The sequence below is a fragment of the Ylistrum balloti genome, unplaced genomic scaffold (genome assembly GCF_031769215.1).
Source record: "Ylistrum balloti isolate Yb309-2 unplaced genomic scaffold, AGI_CSIRO_Ybal_v1 Utg371190, whole genome shotgun sequence".
Classification (NCBI taxonomy): Eukaryota; Metazoa; Mollusca; class Bivalvia; order Pectinida; family Pectinidae; genus Ylistrum; species Ylistrum balloti.
Genome location: NW_026782648.1, coordinates 19,466 through 24,637, shown reverse-complemented (window position 1 = coordinate 24,637; position 5,172 = coordinate 19,466).

The window sequence follows — 5,172 nt, the reverse complement described above, 5'->3', positions numbered from 1 at the left end:
GTTCACCGATAACTTTAAAGAACTACTAGAATTAATTCTTACAACCCACCCAGTGGCGGTAGGCAGGAAGTCCTATATGTGGAGTATTTGCACGATTTGAATGTAGAAAATTCATGAGTTAATAATTTGACATTATGGGATAATGCTTAGCCACAGGAACCCGACGTTATATCAGAAATCACCGCAAATGATGTCTTAAAGTTCAATGCGAAATGTTCACACACTAGCCTACAGCAGACATTAACTGATTAAGCCAGCAACAGGTGCGGTTTTTTTTCGTTTTGTTTTGTTTTTTTTTTCAAAACGATACCCGACGTGTGTGATGTTTTATTATCAGAATTTCATCAGTTCTACTACTAACTACGATTAAATACACACATTTTAAAATAATTAAGTTACCTCGTTTATCACTTGCTTGTGTTCTGGATGTTTTGCATCATTCCCGCATTCCTCATACTCTAGACATTGTGGAAATAGACAAGATTTGTCGCTTTTGATTCCTCGCGCACTATAACCTTTTCTATGACAATTATCGCACATAAACTTTGTGATCGGGTTTCCTGGGATCGCCATTACCGCGGCATTCGCTGGTTTCTTTTTCAGGTCTGTCATTTCGTCTCGCTTACTCATCAACAAGATTCTGAGGGGTAAGACGAGATACCGAAAAGACGGCCATTTACCGAAAAGACCGAAACAATTACCGAAAAGACACCCAAAACGTAAAATATATTACGTTTGTTGTTGTTTTAGGTAATAATGGAAATATTTATCTTGAAAAAATGTGTAGGAAAAAACCGGAAACCTGTCAATGTGGCTGAAATAAAATTATGAATATCGGCCGTATGGCCTTGACATTTAAACGGGAGGTAACTATAGCTGCACCAGCTGCTTGATAACAAGGAAGGAAGTGTAGTTCACTAGTTGGTTTGTAAGTTGTTTATAAAAGAGGCAGGTACAAACGTCCATCCGAAATTCGAAATGTTTTTTTTTCGTTTTTTGTTTTTGTTTTTTGTTTTTGTTTTAATTTTTTTTATACATATAGATAACAGAGAGAATGATATAACATAAACATACAAAACTGAAAACATAAAGACACTATAATCAGCTAACATAAAAAAATACATCTTAGCAGCATTTACTCACCATGCACACCAAGTATTGGGTATAGGAGATGAGCGGAAAAGGGGTATTTGTATGAAAATAACTGAATTAGATATGTCAATGAATGTGACTGGCTAAGTAAAAGGCAAAAGAGAAAGCATTAGTAATATTAATATAGGGTTTTATATCAGCGATCAAGCAGAACGTTCCCATTTTTTCCAATAGTTTTTGAAATTCGCTCTCTGAGTGTCACTTTTATTTGGGATTATTTTTTTAGATATTATAATATTCTTTTATGTTTTTACCAAAGCAGCCACATTTAAAGATTTACAAAGACATCTGGATCTATAAATGTAATGTTTTATTATTACAATAATAATATTGTCAGTGATACAGTAGACATTTCTATCGTTAATAAGACCAAATAAAAAGGACTGTTTATTGATTGCAAATGTTATGTATAGTGCATTTAGAAGTGTCTCGAAATTTTGTAAAAAGTCTGGTACGTCATGGCATTCCCACATCAGATGAACAATGGTTTCTCTATCAGAGTAACAAAAAGTGTACACTGGACCTGATTTAAACAATTTTGAATTAGTGGTTAGAATGTGGTGTGATACAAGATATTGGAGCCATTGAAGCTTTGTGTTTTTAGTTATGTTAAATGGAACTTTATAGATATTACACCAGTCATCTTCAGTGAAGTTAAATTGCCCATTCCATTTGATCTTGCCAGTGGTTATGGTGTCTGTATGATTGAGTATGTTGTAGAATATTTTAGAGCCTCTATTATTTTGCAAAAAGAGGTGGATAATCAAAGGTATGAAAGAAGATATCCTTCCAAAAATCAAAATAATCAAAACTTAAAGGTGAAAATGTTGTTTGCTGCATCGAACCAATACAACGGATACTTATTCTACCGGAATGAAATATTCTCTCATGTGTATTAGTAAACAACCTGCCTAGACATATAGGTGCGTGTGATTGGCTGCTAGCCTACCATAGACATTTGCTCCCATGTATATAGACTTCGACAGACGATTATAACAGTAGTTATATGCACAAGTAAGCAGGCAAATGTCCAAGGTAAGTAAAATATTGGAACTAAAGTACTATCGGGGTCGGTGGATATAGAAATTCCTGTTTAGAGCCAGGATTTTAATGTTGATATTTTATCCACATCACATAGATGGTCTTGATTTCTTTTTTTCCCTTTTTTTCCTTCTTTTGCGAATAACTCTTTAAACTGATTTGCTATCGAGTAAATTGTTTGATTTATTTGGGTTATGGTCTTGCACCTTTTCTATAGTTAGATATCATGGTGCTGATGACCACGGCTGATTAAAGCATACAGTGCTTTTACACATTCAGACAAAAGTTTTGATAGCTATCAGCTTGATTTCCCGTCAACCTAGTTTGGCATTGTAAAATTGTAAATATTAATGGTTTCCTGTTTTGTGACGATTTCTCCAAGGGAGTCAAGATTATTATACATTTTAGACAACTACCATCGTTTGATGTTTAACGTCATTTAACGATATAGTTATTGCTACCTCTGAAGACACAACTGCAGTTCTTTCTCGCGTGTGTGTGGCTAGAAGTGTTGGGTTCCTGGGCAAATGGGAATACCAGGCAATGTAAAAGCAGATCGTGCCGCAAAGGAAGCTTTATCGCTACCACCTGTTGTTTTTAATCTTCATTTTACCGTTTTTAAACCATTTATTAAACAAATTTTAAAAGCTCAGTGGCAGGAAGAATGGAATACCTATACCAATAACAAATTGCACTCCGTTAAACCTGTTATCGGTGAATGGTCTCCATGCTATAGAGACAACCACCGAGACGAAGTTGTCCTTACCCGTCTTCAGATGGATCATACATACCTTACACATTCATATATGTTGAAATGCGAAGATAATCCTTTGTGCATAGGATGTGATGAGCCATTCACCGTTAAACAGTTTTTATTGGACTGCATTGGCCATCTGTCCACTCGAGAACGTTTTTATCGTAACATTACATGTCTAAAATCCCGTTTTGAAACTGTTGAGATTTGTAAAATTCTACATTACCTGAAAGATGTTGGTCTATATAATAGACTATGACGTAGAATTTTAATTTTCTTTGTGATAACATACCCAATTAAGATTTTAAAATTTGTCTTTTACCTTTTGGTTTGTTTAATGTAATTTCCTTTTGGATCGTTGTGTGTTTTACCGTTTGATGGCTCTAATGACCTTTTATGTGTTGACGGGCCATAAAATGTAATACTAATGATAATGATAATATCCTTCTAATAATTATTGTACACGTACTTACATTACGGTAGCTATATGTCGTATGATATGGATAATTGCTTATATCAATATTATCTAGGGAAATCATGCAATACAATATTGATATTTAAGGACAATATTGAATTTCACAAGATCGATAATATCAACTATTTATGACACTGACATCTACGACGTTGAACAGTGTACCTAATTTAAGACACAAAATTGCCCGGTGACAGTGTAAAAACAATAAAATGTTAAACAGTTTCATGTTAATGTTAAATGCATAATCGATTAAGATGCAACCTATATAGGTATCCTACAATGGTATTGCTTTTTGTTGACCTTGTCCAAAGGACCGGTGAGCTCATGGCAGGACGCAGCGGTCGTTAACTTCTTTTTAAATCGTTGTAAGTCATATTTGGTATAAACCATCCTTGGGGAAGGAGCATTAATAATCTTAATCTACCGGAATGAAATATTCTCTCTTGTGTATTAGTAAACAACCTGCCTTGATACATAGGTGTGTGTGATTGTCTGCTAGCCTACCATAGACATTTGCTTTCGATTAGTGAAAGAACTATGATTTGTCTGCATAAAATTATTCAAAAGAATCAACATCAAATCAGAGTTTGTTATCAGGCAATGGAGGTTTTACTGGTGGGTAATCATTTGGAAGTTGAGGATGAATAACACTTGGGTTGTTAGGCACTGGATTCCAGGCAGGTACCATACCATACATGTAATTATATGGATTGTAAAAGTACCCATTCCAATGCATGTTTCCATTTGGTGACATCATACAGGCGTTGTCAGGAGAAGGGGTAGTAGTGGAAGGAGGAAGTTGAGATTGCTGAATCGGGTCCTTAACATATGTATACGAAGTCGGCATGGTAACTGACGGATGAGTGATGGTTTATGGAGACAGACTGCATGATAGTTGATGAGGGCCGAGAAATAGTCGATAAAATTTCCGACTTATTGAAACTCATTTGAGAAGAATGTGTGCTTGTTGTTGACCAAGGCTGTGTGGCTGATTTTACTTGTGTTTCGCCGGACTCCATTAACTTTAATAGGGAATCTTTGCTCATATCTTGTGGTTTTTTGCCATTACACGCTATTTTAAGAACTCTCAAATCCCTCTGCATTATCTGGGCCCCTTGATGACCTACATACTTTCCAGGAAAACAATGTTTAAGAGCTGGTTTCACTGCCGTAATAAAATTGGTAGTATTTTGTCTCAGAAAAGAATTAATTCCTAGGATCTCTTCATCAATTGTCTTTAGTCTCTTTTCAAGTGACGATATTTCTTTGGAAATCTGTAACATAGAGAAATTAACATGATTTTGTATGCATTAACAATAGATTGTTGTGATATTAAAACTTTTGACTACATTTTTTTGTGTGTAATTATTTCTTCAAATTTAAAAGCAATACAATAACATGTAAAATATCGACATTGAGTAGTTAATTTTAGGCAACATCAGTTTTCATCTCCAAATATAATTAATTAGGGTTAGTTGGTAGGCATATTTTTATTTCACTAAAGTAACGTTCAATCATGAATAGTGCTTCTTTGAAAACGCAACTAAAATTCTAGCGTCTAGAAAGGTTAGGGTCGGTAGGGAAAACTGAAACGCACATATTTTTTTTTTCATTTTGCCTGATTATCAGTTCACCGATAACTTTAAAGAACTACTAGAATTAATTCTTACAACCCACCCAGTGGCGGTAGGCAGGAAGTCCTATATGTGGAGTATTTGCACGATTTGAATGTAGAAAATTCATGAGTTGA